This window comes from Rhinolophus sinicus, chromosome 18 (genome assembly GCF_057876585.1).
Source record: "Rhinolophus sinicus isolate RSI-liver-muscle chromosome 18, RSI-T2T, whole genome shotgun sequence".
Classification (NCBI taxonomy): Eukaryota; Metazoa; Chordata; class Mammalia; order Chiroptera; family Rhinolophidae; genus Rhinolophus; species Rhinolophus sinicus.
The window spans coordinates 58124021-58140304 of NC_142518.1; the positions used below are offsets into that span (position 1 = coordinate 58124021).

A 16284-nucleotide genomic window follows, 5' to 3' on the forward strand; every position below is an offset into this window, starting at 1 on the left:
ACCAATCACTTCTCCCTATCTCCCTCAATTAATAGGGTTGTACTAAGCATTATATAACTCACCACCTAGATCTATAAAATACATGTGAGATGTAAAGGTTATTGAAGAAATTAGTTTATTTAAAATGTGCTTTGAATATATAGTTTTTCATTAAGTATTTATGAATGAACTCATGAACTAACAAATGAGTAGGTGAATTATACAGCTATCTTGACTTCCCATTTCCTTTTACTTCAATGACTACTTTAGGTGCCTAATGAAGTCTAAATCTATTGGACCATTCAACTACATTGAACTCTGTCAGGTACTCCATTAGCTGTGTTTATGTTCATTATTTCATTTATTCCTCATAACAATTCTCGAGGTAATTATAGTTCTCAATACACAGTTATTGAAATTGGAATATCGAGACTTTAAGTAACTTGTCAAATGTTCTACAGCTAGAATGCCATAGAATCACAAATTGAATCAGGCTTTCTAGACAATTAAGTAAAATATCCCATAACTGTTTCTTTATCCTTTATATTATACTGTAAAAATATAGCCACGCAAAAGGTCATTAAATTAAAATTGTGTCCTAATCAAGTTCTAGACAAAAATGTGATATGACAAAGAGTTACAATGGAATCGCTCATTGTTGTGCTACAATGTACAGATTTCTTCAGTTTATTCCTTTTCATTTCCATATTCATTGCTCTTCCTATTCCTAGTTCTGAAATGGGGTCTGGTCTGCTTTGGGCAGCAGCACATCAAAGGGAACATGAATATTAATAGTGTGACACAGTTATATGCAGAAGGATTAGCCTCATCGTGATGGGGCAGTTTTGAAGAACCTAGAGAGGTGCTTTTAAAACTGCCTGGAAGCCTATTTCATACTACGTCAAAAAGGTTCTCTGGTTGAATAAACTCCTCAAATGCCCCTGCTGGAGAGTCACCACACATATTTGCATATTAAATACCCAGTTCCACTGTGGGCAGAACCCCTACCTTCTCCAACTCCAACAAGTTCCTCTGCTGCCTCCTAGAGGGCCTCAGCCACAGCACACACACCATTGCTGCCCTCTCCCCTCTGCACTGCCAAAACTCCGGGTTTAGGGACAGGTTGTTAACATCGATTTGTATCTCTTCACCATTGCTGACTGATAACTCGCTTCCCTTCTTTCCAGTCTGCAATATAAAAATTGTGAAGAGAATAGTGAATTTGATTCCTTTTTTGCTATCGTTTCCACTTCTCTCCACACTAGTCCCCATATGAGAATTTTCCCATGCTGGAATACTTGTTGAAAGTTGAAAGAGAATTAGGACAGAATAAGTTTTAAAAGTGATGGTAGTGAAATTGAAGGAGAAATCAAAGAAAACAAGTTTAGAGAAAAAAACGACCTTTGTTGCCTTCCCTCTCTCAGGACCCCAAAGGTTGCCTCTTCTTCATACCTTCCTCTGCCTCTACCTCCATCTCCTCCTTCTTCCCCTCCCACTCCTTGAGACCTAATCCAGGTTCCTAGTTCCTACACATGGAGACAGAAGACTATCTTCTAGTTTTTGAATTTCTTTTCATTCATTACTAGTTGAATAGAATTCTAAGCCAAGTTAATTTTGTTGACTTTATTGAACTATAATTTATAGCTTCTTGGTAGAGCAAAGCTAATGTAACAATAAAGATATTGTTTATCTGACAATTTTACCATTAGACATCTCATGCCATAGTTGTTCTGTAATGTATAAAAAGCAGGCACTATATTTCAGATAATTTTTTTTTAATTTCTATTATTTTTATGCATTGTTAACTCAGAAAGATTTCTGAAGAAGAGACTAGAATGACACAGTTAAAAATTAGTTAATTTAGTACAAACTACAGTAGTAGTTAATTCTCCATGAAATGTTAGTTTAGAACAATAGCTGACAAATACAGTTTAGTATTTCCAATATAAGTACATAATTTTTGAGGTCCTTAACTAACTTTGAAGATACACATTTCATTGTCTGTGTCACTAATTGATATACCCTTCAAAGTTACCCACATCTTATCTTGTGAATGGATTTTTAAAATATTATTGCTTTTTCAGAAATCCATTCAGGCTCCCCACCCCAAGTGATCCTTGTAAAAAAGGGGCAATTTTAATAATTCATAAGACTTTTGGAAATCTCTGTCTTTTAACAAGTTTATGACAAAGTTAATTTACATTTTCTGATATTTCATTTGTAATTTTTCTATGATTGTTATATCCCTATGGTTATTTTTTGGAGAATAATTTATAATCAATGGGAGTGGAAGCGTGGATGTTAAATAATTCAGGTGCACTGCTCAAGAATTATAAACATGTTTGAATAACATGTCATTATTTATTGTGATGAATTGCAAAAAGCTTACCAACATAGCCTACCCACTTCAGCATCTTCCACAGAATAAATGTCCAAGAATACAAAACATAAAATGTGAAAATAGTGTCATAAGTTATTTTGCTTTTTATAAACAGTTCTAATAAAGTTGTCCTGTTGGGATCATGACCCTCGCCCAAGCAGGTAATATTTCGTTGATACTGAACCTAGGGCACCAGGGAAAGGGACTGATGGCAACTAGGCAGGATGCCAATGGTCCAACTGAGTATCAGAGACTGCACAGTGGCACTAGCAGTGGGTACTACAGTGCCACTCAGATAACTGAGGTAGATGGCTCATTGTACAAAGGAGCTCATTAAGACTGGACTTGAAGTAAAACTTGAATTTGTTGGATTCACTACAAGGATACTGAATCCTGGGTCTGAAAAGATACCGAATTTAAAAACCCATCAGTACACAAGGTGGAGATTTTTGAAGGATTCTTTGGTATGACAGGATTAGGTTCAGTCTGAAGAAGTTCCTTTAGTGCTTTGAGCTCCAGCAATAGAGCTAAAGAAGATGTAGCCTCATGATAAGCAACATCCACAGAGGAAGGAATCCAGAAACAATATTTTATTTTCATTGCTAATTCTGCATTACATTTTGTTTCCTTTAAAGGAGAACCCTTCTGTGCTGCAAATACTTTTTCCTTTGCTAGCTTGACTGTCAAAAAACATAACTACAATAGGATCAATAGCGTGCCAAACTGTGACTGTGGTTTCACTGTATTTAGAAGTTAGTCAAGAAAGAGCAATTAATTGAAAAATTCAAGACATCTTTTTTTTTCATGAAAGTAAAATATATCACCATTTTTCACCTTGTAGGAAAGGAAATCTAAAAGGAATAGTATGAGACCAGCTGCATTTTGGCACCTGAGAAGAACTTTCGGTTTTTATATCTTACCCAAAGACAGAAAATGACATTCAGCTAAGTTTCAGTAATGATGAAATAAAAACTGTGTGATCTTAAAAGAAAACAGAAATCCTATGTTTATTATATAAATGTATATCTAATAATTTAAAATGGGATGTCTGCAGTCAGGTCAGTCAATGGAAAATGGCTCAAAGTAGACACTCATTTAACACTGTGTTAACTAAACCCCATCATGGTTGTTATACACATACACAAACACAACACACACACACACACACACACACACACACACACACAAAGTAAAGCAGTTTTCTCACATGTTTTAATGAAATACATGGTATATTTGTTATCATACCTCATAAAATACAACTGTTTTCACAAACCCATACAAAAGTTACATCTACTTAGCTCATAGTCATATTGTGTAGCAGAAATAAAGAGTCTTAAAAAGTAAGGAAGGCTCAGAATGGAGTTGGGTTAGTCCAGGATTCTTTAAAAATTTAAATTTTTATCAATCCCAATATACTGCTTTGTAAACATTATGTGATTGTTCTCATATATGTGTCTATTTCCTAAATTTGGAACAGTAGCTGGTACCTACTTCCTGAAGAGATGGCCACATAGAAGTTTTGGTAGGATGGAAAAAAAAAATTAATCTCAATGTTAAAAGAAACAAAAAAGAATTTTGTTTTCCTCAGCAACCAAAATCTCTTTGAATCTTTTGCTGCGCCAGTCAACATCTGGATAACTCAAGCTAAAGCCTGTTCTAAGGAAACAAGACGGATAGAGACTGTTAATAGCTTTCTGATCCTTCCATACTTTAAAAGGCACAATAATTTTTTCCCTGCTCATGTACTTCTATCACAATACAGGCAAATAACACACAGATGAAAAGCCTCATCCAGTACAGTCTGCAACTACTCATCTGCAGAAAAATGAGAGTACAGTAAAGAAAACAGCTTCTTTAGAAGGAAACAGCAACCTTGAGGACACCACATACCTTTACTCATTTAATTGCATTAATCAGAGCTCAGTGCTTCAGCAAAGTTCACCACAAAAGGCTGTAATTCCCAGACTCCCAACAAAAAAAATTCAGCTGAAGTTTCTGTCCACTGCACATATGCAGCTGTTCAAACTTAGAGAGAAGGGGGGAAAAAAAACAAAATGTTAATGGCATGATTATCAAACAATTGCCCGACCCCTACTTAATGACAAAGGTTGTTGGAGTAGTCGGGAATTCCTGTTAAAATATTTTCTTCATTGAAAGCCCTTTCTTGGGTATTTGTATTTCTCATCCTCACCTCCTTGGGCTTTCATAAAGTTTTTCTCAGAGCAGGGGACCATTTCAAACTTTTCCCAATTATTTGCCCAAGCACTATGGCAAACTTCTAATATTTTATTATTTTGGCAATGTTGTAAGGCCAGTCCCAGGACTGAAAAAAGCCTTGCGAGTCATGTCCAGGAGGGAATGAAGAAGTGTTACTTTCATTTCAGAGGTATGCCCTTTTCAGATTTTTATAATCTATAGTGGTGGGATGGGGGGGGAGAAGGTGTTGGAAGACTTTATTCATTCTTCCAAGATCTCACTAATAGCACCCTCTAGTGTCGTCAGTTGAATTATGCATTTTGTCATCAGCTAGGTACAGTATTTCTGCAGTTAAACTACTGAAAACATAGAGCTCTATAACTACCACACTTTCTCCCTTTTCTGCATCTTTAGCTTCTGCAGAAACTCACTTGTCTTTTGTGTACTTGCCACCAGTTTCAGCCTATTTTCATTTGTGACTTGAAGGACTCAGCACTAGAAGTATCTACCAATTAAATATAAAAGTACCTGTACAAATTATGATAGTAAAAATACTTTGAATTGATGAAGTACCTTTAACTCTTCAAAGCACTGGCACATACATTATCATTTTTGTATGTCAAAATATGTCCCTCCCTCCACTACCACACATGTATGTTTATCGTTGTTTTTAGCGAGATAAAAACAATTTATAAAAAGTATTAAGAACATATTTTACAGATGTGTGTGTGCGTGCGTGTGCCAAGTCTTCAAAAAAGGATATGCATGTTACACTCACAGCTTATCTCAATTTGGGCTAGCTACATGTCAAGTACTCAATGGCCACGTATGGTTAGTGACTATCTTATTAAACAGTACAGGTCTAGAGATTAATTTGCCCACAGACACACAAGCAGAAAATGCCAGAGCCAGAACTCGGAATTTGGTCTAAATCCAAAGCCCTGAATCTAAATCCAAGCATCTGAATCACTGCCTCCTACTAATTGCAACTGTTGCTGATGGTAAATATTAAATATGAAAAATATCATGGGGAATGCAACTTATTCAGTCTTACAGTTTTGTGCCCACACATCCACCTACTTTCTGAATAACGTGATGATTTATCGATTGTAACATTTATATGCAATATGTGGGAAAAGTTGTTGTGGAAAACCGAAAGAAATCGGATGCCAAGTAACTGTCGCATGATACAAAATACTCATTTGCGTACACCTGTATGTCCTGTGTATTCTCTCTGCAGACAGAGTACATGGGAAGGCAAATCACAGATGGCACACTGCTTTAATAAGTGGTGTTTCAGTGCAAGGCAATTGAAATCCCAGAATATTTGGTGGGCTTTATCAACCTCATATCAAGGGTGGTTTTGCCAGTGAGATGAGAGAGGAGTTATCAATGCTCATTTCATTGAGTCTTTTACTAGGTCTCCATGGCGGTTCAACCCTTTTTCAGATAAACACATTATTTCTCAGTTTTAATCAATTCTTACTGGCCTGAGAAACATCCTTACTCGAAATATTTTAAATCTCTTATCTGATCCATTCTATAATTGTATAATGGCTTAATAGTTTAATCCTCAGAGATTAGACACCTTTCCATGTTACATGGTAAACATAACCATAATTGCCCTTTTCTGATCTTAGCAGAACCCTGGCTCAATTTCCAAGTTGGAATACTGAACAAACCAAATGCAGGAAATATCACAGTTCCTTCATGGCATCTCCTCCAAAAAAACAAATTCTTACAGTTACATTTTAACTCTTAAGGGCTTTTGTTAATTATAAAACATTTGATGGAATGCAAATTCTGAAATGGTATAACCATACAATCGGAGGGCCATGTGCCGAGGGTCAGCATAATGGGCTGGAAATGACATGGTTTGAACTTCCAAATTCTATACTTTACAGCTATATAACCTTGGACATTTTCCCTAGTATCTGTGAGTCTCTGTTTTCCTCATTTGTTTAAAAAAATAATAATAAGAAGAAGCTAATAATACCTATCTCATAGAATGATTCTGAGCATTAATAGGACAATGTATAGAATGCAGATGGTACATAAAAGGCATTCATTAGAGAAGTCTTTCTCTCTGTAAGTAAGCAGAGCACTCATCAGTCCTTTTTATAGTTAAAACACTGAGAGGAGAGCTTTCGCCAGATGTCCTGGCTTTTGGTTATTCCATTGCTCATTGGTGCCACCATCAGACAGAACACAAAAGGAGAGAATATGGGGGAAATTTTTTTTCATTATTTTCAGATCTGGATTTCTGTCAGTCTTATAAAAAAAAGTGAATTTCTCAGATAATTTTCTAGGTTACTTGGTTCAACTAGTAAAGGAGTCTCCTTGGTCTGTAAGTAATGTTTCTATTCTATAGATATCATTTCCTATTGGACTATACACTTAACACTAAATGTTGTGTGATGTATTACAGAAGAATCCAGATTAACTATAAAGCAACCCTGTAGCTGAATTTAGGAGTTATACACTCTGAATGGAAATCCAGAGTCTGCTACTCTGAAGCTCCTTGTTCTTGTGCATATTACCTGTCCTCTATGATCTTCAGTTTCGGAAACTGTAAAAGGTGGATAATAATATTAATCTCATGAGTGTGTCATAATGATAACTTTAAATACTTCATAACTGTCACTGAATAGTTCTCTCCCCCCCTCCCTTGGGTTTAGATGGAAATCTTAAGAAATCAATTAATTGGTGTCTAATGTGGATGTTATGAATGGTTATTAGTACTCGGAGACTGCCTCCATGGTATGGCTTTGCCACACTGTCCTGGGTTAATCAGTGATTTTATTTTCTTTGAGTTCCTGCCATCCCCTATGACAGAGTCTCATCCAGCAGTGCAAATCCCAAGAGGCACAGCTGTAATCATTTGACAGTTTCTGATTTCACCTCCAAAGACATTTCCTAGCTCTCAAGAAGAGGACAGTGCATGTGCTAGATCTGGTGAATAATGGAGGCAGAGTTACAGGAGGAATAAAATGTAATGGTAAATACTTCCTCGTGTCCTCTTTCATGCAGACCACAATGAACTGCGGTGATAATGCCACTGTTGTTCTTAGCAGTGGCTTTAGGTGTTTAAAAAAAGATAAAAGAACAAAAGTGATATGAGGACTGTTTGAAACAAGATTTTAACCTTTAAAAGTATCAGGAATTGGAAAGATGGCAGTTATGAAGATGGGGAAGGGAAAGAAATCATAAAGATTTGCCCTTTCAAAAAAAACACACAAAACTTCTTATGAAGAAGCCATTAGAGAAAATCAACTCATGATAATTGGCATTTTTTTCCCCTTCTTGATGTTCTATCCCTATGGAGATGCATCCCCCTTTCCATTCAGCAGACAAAAATAAAAATTAATACTGTGCTCTTGGCACTCGAAAACACTATCTACTTTTTCTCCTTTTATTTCAGGAGTCTCCTTCCAAAAAAAGAAAGAAAAAGAAAAAGAAAAGCAAGAAAAATATCAAACCAAAGCACTAGAAGGCTAAGTTTTTCTATTGGTTAAACACGGAAAATGTATTCTTCCCCTAAAACCCTACACGTTTCTAGAGAAGAATTTAGAGAATTCACCTGGTTCATTATCTGGCCTCTGGGTAAATTTAAGGACTTGCTCCTCGGAGTAAGAATCAGAGTGGACCAGCTGGGAAGCTTTTGGTTGTTGCGATTTGCTTTTAATCCCATGACTGGGACGGGAGAATTACCCCTGCTTCTAGGTTATCAGGACCCATCCGAGTCATTAACCAGTCACATTGCCCCTGGTAGCTTTAGTGGTTTTGGGAGACCTGGTATCCCATACCCGCCCGGGCATCGCCGACTAGGCAGCCGGAACGCGCTGGCAAGCACCAGTCTTGCGGCTCCGGGCTGGGTTTCTCCCTCTCTTGCATCCTTTCCTACCTCGGAAACACGCTGTCCACGCCCGCGATGCTGCCCGATAACCGGCAGCGTAGCGGCTGGACCCCACTAAAGCAGTCCGAAGCCACCGACCTGCTTAAAGCTCACTCGTACTAGCTCTCTCGAGTAAGCAAATGCTAGATCTCCCCTTTACCCCTTCCCCGCCGCCCCAGATGATCAATCTGAAAGGCAAGCGAGGTACCAGACCCGGCTCACAGTTGAGTATGATATATACAGACACAGTCTCTCTGCTCCAACTGCGGCTTTGCCGGGCTCCTGCCCCTACTTCCACTAGTCTGCCTTAACTATCCTTTGTATGAGAAAATGGTGCTGCTGGATGCTTGTTCTCTAGCTGGAGTCAGGGCGGTCAGCGGGATCCGAGAAAAAGCACACAGAATAAGGAAAATAAAAACTTGTGTAAGATAATGTGAATGAGTACAACTTAAACAGATGCCTAAGAGCAACGAACGGAGGACCGAGCAGAGCAATGCATGCCCTCTCTTTTGCTCTGCAAAGCCGACAGCCCGAAAGCCACGCGTTTTCCCCAGTAGCGGGTCCCGCACACGAGTGTGCCGCCAGCACGCATTCTGCCGCCTTCTCGGGCGGCGAACAGTAACTTCCAAAGCGTACCTCCATCTCGCCCCCGCCCTTGTCCCCTAGTTGCCTGTCAGCCGGGAGGGGCTGCCCTCGGAGCGGTGGGGGATGTGGGGTGCAGGGAGTGGGGACCAGAGGGGGGTACCCAGCAGTTGGTGCTGCGCCATCCCCTCCCAGCAGGCGTCCCGAGCACTGGTTCACTTCTCTCCCCCCAAGCTCTACTCGCTCACCCCCCTTCCTTCCCCCTTCTCCCCCTCTAACTAGTCCCTCCCCCTCGCCATTGAAAAGGGCTGGCTCCGCACTGGCTCCTTGCAGTCGGCGAACTGTCAGGGCGGGAGGAGCTGTAAGCCTGAGCTGCACGCAGCGGCCCGCGCGGCAAAGCAGAAAGCCAGCTGAACAGAGTGCATTGAGTGGCAGTGGCAGCGGCGACACCGGAGACACAGGCAGCCCAGGCAACCCGGGCGGCCCAAACAACCCCAGAAGCAACCTCCACAACACCAGCTGTTCCGCGGACTGCGAGCTGTGGCGGTAGAGCCCGCTACAGCAATCGCAGTTTCCGTGGAGCCGGCGGAAGCCTTTTCTCTTTTTCACTCCCCACTTCATTCTACTCTAGAGGCTACAAACACAGGGTAAGTATCCGGTCCGGGTGCGAGAACAGAGTGCGGCGTGTGAAGCGTGAGTCCCTCACTTAGTGCGTGGAGGCTTCCTACTGCCTGTGCCTGGGGTCTTGACTAGGACCACACTGTGGTTTTAAAGACGCTTCTGGTCTCCTCCCTTCCCCCCTACCCCTGTCTCTTCCCTGGAGGTAAGAGAAAGAGCAGATTCGGGAGGTGAGCGCAGATACAGTATCTTTTTGGCACTGCCACCGCTCAGCTTGGCTCGGTTACTTTGCGAAAACTCTCACTTCTGTCAGAAAAGTGTCCGCGCATGAATTTCCCCGATACTGGCGGTGCAAAGAGGTCTTTCATTTTAACAAATACAGCCAGCTTCAGCGAAACTGACAAACTAAGATTGGGGCAGGTGCCGAGAAAGATCGCACCCAGGACTCTCGGGTTAGCCCAGTACGGGCTAGCTGAGGGGCAATGACCGGAGCCCAGCGCCCGCCTCGGACTTGGCGCGGCAGAGCCCCGCAGCGCTTTTACCGCTGGTACTCGCGGTTTGGCTCTCTGCCAGGCTGGCTCTAACCCTTGGAGATCCGACCCTTGGCGCAGAGCAGTGGAGAGCGCCGCACACTCGGAGGAGCGCGCAGGGTCCCCCGGGCCATCCCGCCTCCCCGCCCTTCCTTCCCGCCCTACTTCTGGAGCTATGCTCAGCCAGCACCTACTGGATGTGGAGACGGTACTAGGTATGGAAAATTCTGCCTAGCTTTAAAAAAAGGGAACTTCTTATAATCGCGTAGCCAAAAAAACGGCATCCTTTTCTCATAAAAAAAAAAGCAAAAAACTTTTTCTAAGAGTGTAGCAAACGTAAGAGGGTTCTTCTTTCTCTAAAGAAATGACTTTTAATCCCTTAGCTAAAAAAAAAAAAAAAAAAAAAAAAAAAAAAAGCCTACCTAGCCCATAAATGAATGATGTGTACTTAGAACCGAAAAACACTTCATCTCCCCACAAAGGAATTATTTTTGTAAGCGGGGAGCCATAAAAACAACCTCTTTTCGAGAAAAAGAATGGCCTTCAATAATGAGCGTCTTTGGAAAAGGTGACTTTTTAAAAGCGCGTAGCTGCGATTGGGTCCTTTTCTTTAGAGACTTCAGAAGAGTGGAGCGGCAGTCTGCCCTGGGTTGGGGACACGACTTGCATTTGAGCGCTTAGCCGCAAATTGACTTCCTCCGGTCGCAACGGGGGTGGGCACTCTCCAAGAATGTATAGTGGGAACTCCTTCCTTTCCTTCCCCAAGGAAAGCTCAACTGAAAACGGCCTCTTGGATTCCAGAGTGCATATTCCGTGCTTCACTGCTTTGGCAGTCTTTGCGGTTTGGGGTGCGGGGCGCCGGGTGCGTGTGCGCGCGCGTCTGCAGGCGGGCTCCCGCATCTCCGAGCCCGGTGCCCTTACAAAAGGTTGGCTCCGGGGCTGGGAGTCAAAACTTGCGCCACTGCGGCACACACCCACAAAGCAAGGACCGGAGAGAAGAGGGGCTAGGACAAAAGAACACAGCAAATTTAATAGCAAGAACAAAACCAAAGCCAGTCCTGTGTAGCAACATCCCAAGGTGGAATTTAAACCTAGCATAGGAGCTATTTTTGTTGGAAGGAAAGTGTGTGCACGAAAAGTGTTTAAAAAATCGGAATAGGCCGGTAAGGGTGGGGGGAGGGCGGCGCAGAGAAAACAGAGAAGGGGCGATGGTGTTAAAAAGCCGCTTGCGTGCTCTTAGCGCTGCAACAAGAAAACAACCTGAGGAGCGTACGGAGAATTCTAAACACTGCACCACACAGAAGGTAGCGGCGCTGACTAAAGCGACTCGCCCCCCTCCCATAAAACGATAAAACAGGTGTGACTCAGAAAAGAAAAAAAAAAGGTACTTGCGGGCACCTTCTGAACTTGATAAAGATTAAGTGGAATTCCACTCTCAATCTTGTTTGAAACAAACTCGCACAATCACAGCGGGAACATCAATCTTAGGGCTGTCCTTGCGCGCGCGCGCGCGCTTGTGCGTGTGTGCTGAGGCTGGGTGGGACATTTGAAAGCAAGTCGAAATAATAGTATTTGTACGTTTCCCCCTTTTCTTGCCTTTGTCTGGTTCCTCGGAGGAAGCGCGGACCATGTGCGGACGATTTTAGAACCAACCAGGAGATGGACGCGCTCAGGTCTAAAGATAGCTATCTCCCTCCGTTAAATTAAGAATTGCCGCGCGCAGCTCACGCGGGCTGAGTCCAGCCGCCACCGCGCTGCGACTTCCAAGCAGCGAGGGAGCGCCTCTGCGAGCGAGGCCCGAGAACCCTAGTTCTCCAGTCGCCTTGCACGAGCGGCCCCTCCTTCTGGCAGTGATGTCAGCCCCTGAGAGGCTCGGCAGGCCGAGAGGCAGCCGGGTGGCTGACCTCGAACGAGAGCGCGAGCAGCCCTGCCCCGCGCGCTCCCTGTGCGCAGCCGCCCTCGATCCCTTTCTGCCCCCTTCCCGCGCTCCCGCCCTCGGCCCCGCCTTCCAGCTCCTCCGCTCCCAGGAGACGCGTGGAGGTGGCGGAGGCGGAGAAGGCCACTGCGGTCCTGGCCGTGTCCGGTTTTGATCCCGGTGATCAAACACAGATTTCGAGTCTTCCCGAACTCCTTTCCTCCTTTAACCTGCCCGCCCTCCCCCCCCAACACACAAACACACGTTCTCTGCCTTTTTCAGTTTGCACCTTCACTATTCACTGTGAATTTACCTATTTAGCGACATTTTAGAGGGCAAGTTCGTCAGATAAAACAATAATAGTTACCAGTGTTAAATTTCCGCTGTTTTCTCTCCTCTCCTGGTGATAAGGAAGGGGGATGTGAAGACTGACGTCTTTAAAATCCCGGGGCTGCCACTTAGCCTTCAGCAGAACAAGCTCCTTAGAAGCCGAAGAGGGTCGTCTTCCCAAAGAAATAGTGCGGTGGGGGAGGGGAGCAGTCGAAGGCTAAGGCGCAGGGTGGGGATTCCCCTTCACTCAAGGAAGGGACTAGAAACTGGGAATTGCGGATAGAGAGGCGCCAGGAGCTGCTGCCGCAGGGGAGAGGCCACCGTGCTCATTATTATAAAGGCTACGCAGTCACTTCTAGAGACCTGTACGCCAAATTGGGAAGATTCTGAAATAGGACTTTACAAGACGAAAGCCCAGTGAGGCTTCCCTTCTAAGTTTGCCCTTCTCGTTTTAAGGGACAACCACTACCTGTTTTCTCGAATTTGAGGTTAATCCTTTGCCCCTGATTGCGGACAATTCTTTCTTTAGCTCTGGGAGAAGGAACACAGCGCGCAGTTGGAGAAGGTTGCTCAGGGCTTGAGGGAGGGGACGGAGGCTGGGCGTGTGGAGGCAAATCGGCCTCAGAACTGATTGACCTTCCCAAGGAAATAACATTCCGAAGGGACCGCAACGAACTGCTTACCTACTGTGTTTTGGTTTGGAGGCAGGTGGGAGATTCAAGGGAAACGGAGTAGGGGCAAAGAATTCTTCCGTTTGGTAAATCTAGGATTTTGTTTTCTTCTCTTTGATGGAAGGCTTCCCTTAGATGATGTATCAGCCAAGGCAGCAAACTTAAAGTTGCTATGCGTTTGAAATACAGGAATGGGAAGTAAACTCAGACCAAGCATAAACACATTCATTTTCTAGAGTTCAATCATTTGGTAAGGGTTGAAAGAAGTGCCTTTTTATGTCAATCACTCGAATGTGATTCTGGTGGACCCAAATAATGTTGGGTTTTGGCAGCTGGGAACCCTGGTAGAAGGGATTGCAGGTTTCACATTATTTCTTGTCTTGGTATTAAAAACTTTGTGTTTTGCAAGATAGAAATTCCTGGTGGCTTCCAGACTGCTGGTGGCAGGAAGAAATCTGGTAAGGGATTCAGAAAGCAGAAAATTTTCCTTTTCTCAATGCAAGCAATCCACAGTAGCCTTAGCTAGGATTTATAAGGTTCTTGGGGAAGGGAAGGGAGTCACACCTACAAGGAGATTTTATGTAAACTCCTGGCTTTAAGCTACATTGACAAATTACGTATGGCTGCCACGGTTTTCTATTAGTGGGAAGGGTAATTATTCAAGGGGCTGAAAATTTGGAATTTAATTTTCTCCAATCTTGCTTCATGTGTTTTAAAGATGTCATCCATTTATTTATTCACCAGAGAATCCACAAACATTAATTAGTCACCTACTGTGCCAGACAATGTGCTGGGCTCCAGGAATGTAAAAGAATACATTGTTTGGGCCTCTGTGAGCCTGAAGACTCTCACAAATTTATGATAGAATGTGATAAAACTCTAACTGAGCATAATGGAGGGAGAAATTAATTTTTGCTAAGAGGAAAGATTCATAAAGTAGGGGTGTCTCTGGATTTGAAAAATAGGCATCCCTAGGCAGTGGCTAGCCAGGAAGCAGATCTCAACAGAGACTGAGACAAACTAAGTAAGGAAAGGTGTGGGGGGGGGGGCTGATGTCCCACTATACAGTTGAGAGGTATGTGTTTATTTTGTAGCTATAGGCCACCTCTGAAGATTTTTCAAACAATTATTTAAAAACAACAACAAAACCAGGTGAGAAAATTGGGTAGTAGATGGTATACAACAGGAAAAAAAAATAGTGGTTGTTTGTCTTTAAATGAATATTTGAATAAACTAATGCATCAGAATAGAGTGTGGAGGCAAGTAAGTTAAGAAGATACTCTAGCATCCAGAAAAGAGGACAAATGAGTAAAGAGGACCTAAAATATAACAGTAGAACTAAGAAAAAAAGGAATGCTATTCTGAGGAAGAATTTTTTTTCACTCATAGTCATCTATGCACTTATATCTTTACACTGTACTCATCTCAAATTCTCCATCCAGCCTTCCAAATTCCCAGTCTTCTACCATTAGAGTAAACTTCAGCCACTTGCAACCAGTTATCCCCACCACGCCCCATTTTCCACACACCTTCCTGCATCATCTCTATGCTCTATGTATATCATCTCTTCCACCCTTGCCCGCCTGGGCTTTCTGTACCAACAATTAAAGGCCTTTAACCTTGGCTTTTCCTCCTCTTAGGCACTAGCAAAAAACACCTTTATCTCTATTATTTTTCCTTTTCATGTCAGTCTGCTCTCCCTCCTTCCCTGTGTTACCTACGTAGGTAATTTCTCTCTACATTTCCATTTTATTTTATGCTTCCTACTAACCACCCTTCAGTGACCTCAAAGAAGCTGAAAAAAAAAGGAACCTCTACTTCAAACTCACAGATTTATCAAATTTTCCTTACAAAAAAGATTTCTTGCTGTCTGTGTGTGTCTTTTGCTATTTTATTTCAAACAAGATTTATAGTGGAATTCCTCAGATTTGTTACATTTTTATTATGTCTGCAAATGTCTGTTTCCCCTTAGATACAACTAGGGATTTAAATATCGTACATTGGGGAGTATTTCCACCTTTCCTGAATTTCTCACCACACACTCCTGAAACTGTTTCTCTGCATCCCATTCTTTCTGGTGTGTCCTCTTCCCATGGGTCATTCCTTTTATGTTTTCAGTAAAAGTTTCTTAGTTTTATTCCAGTCTCCTTTTTGCTTTGTGGGACTCAAATTTAAATATTTTTAGAGAGTGTCCCCTTAGACAACCCCCCCACACACACACGCAGGATTTTAAAGCCTTGTCAAAGCGTGTTCATACCAATATACGCAGTTACTACGTCAGTCTTTAGAGGCAAAGGAACCCTTGATTTTTACTGCATTCCTAGAAGTTATTTTTGTGTGGGAGGGGAGAAGGGGCGATTCTCAGATCGTCCATATCTTCACAAGTACTGGAGTTGGCTGAACATCATTGGGAATTGGGGAGGGAGGAAAGAGTATGTCTTAAAAATAGGCACTGCATTCTTTCGTCAATGACATATGTAAATTTTACCTTTGGGACAAATAAAATATATAAGTACATTTAATTGGATTGACTTTATATTATAGCATTCCAAATTACATGTCATTGTCTGAGCAGAGTTCTATAATCTGAAGACTTTATTGATCATTCAGTATCCAGAATGAAGAAAACTAGGTAAGATGGCTTGATATTCCAGACTGGCTTGCAATATTCAAATTAATCTAATCCTATTTGAAACTGTTATTTTTTAATAGAAGTTCATCCGATGGACATTGCCCCTAAAATGTAGTAATCTTTCATTAAGAGAAACCATCAAAAGCCTATATGCCATGATCCCTCAAGATTTGTGCCTTGTGCAACATTAATTGTAAGGCACCAGTTTATTACATGTAGAAAGCTATTTTAGGATTAAAAGTCTTTTGAGATTTGGTTACACCTGTGGAAAGACTTCATGCATGCTCATTATCAGACAGTAAAAAAATGAATGAAAAATATTTCTCAATTATGGTTTTTGAATTAGAAGAGTGACTTGGCAGAAATCATAAATGCTTCGATTATCTTTTGCAGTCTAAAAATCCTCAACTGATCAAAGATTTAAACTGCCCTTTTGATTGTCTTTAATGTGTTAAGCATCAAATCAGTATAATAAAATTGGAAACGAAGAGTGACAATGGCTATAGTTGTCATTTCCAGCCTAGATTTGAAATAGCGATTTTTTTTCCCACCTAAT

The 16284-nt window shown here is 41.9% G+C and overlaps 1 protein-coding gene and 1 long non-coding RNA gene across 6 annotated transcripts in view; one reads left to right on the forward strand and one right to left on the reverse strand.

Annotated features, from left to right (window-relative positions):
* Positions 1–705: 705 nt before the first annotated feature.
* LOC141569611 (uncharacterized) lies at positions 706–12918 on the reverse strand. The gene is made up of 3 exons (XR_012493300.2): positions 12463–12918; positions 4250–4384; positions 706–1167 (listed from the first exon to the last, which is right to left on the reverse strand). It is a non-coding gene; the product is annotated as an uncharacterized LOC141569611 (long non-coding RNA).
* The window catches only part of PCDH11X (protocadherin 11 X-linked), an 800197-nt gene continuing 793261 nt past the window's right edge, over positions 9349–16284 (forward strand). For all 5 annotated transcript variants that reach the window (XM_074323530.2, XM_074323532.2, XM_074323533.2 and 2 more), the window contains exon 1: positions 9349–9679. The gene's annotated coding sequence lies outside the window, so the exon portion shown is untranslated. The remainder of the gene's footprint in view (positions 9680–16284) is intronic.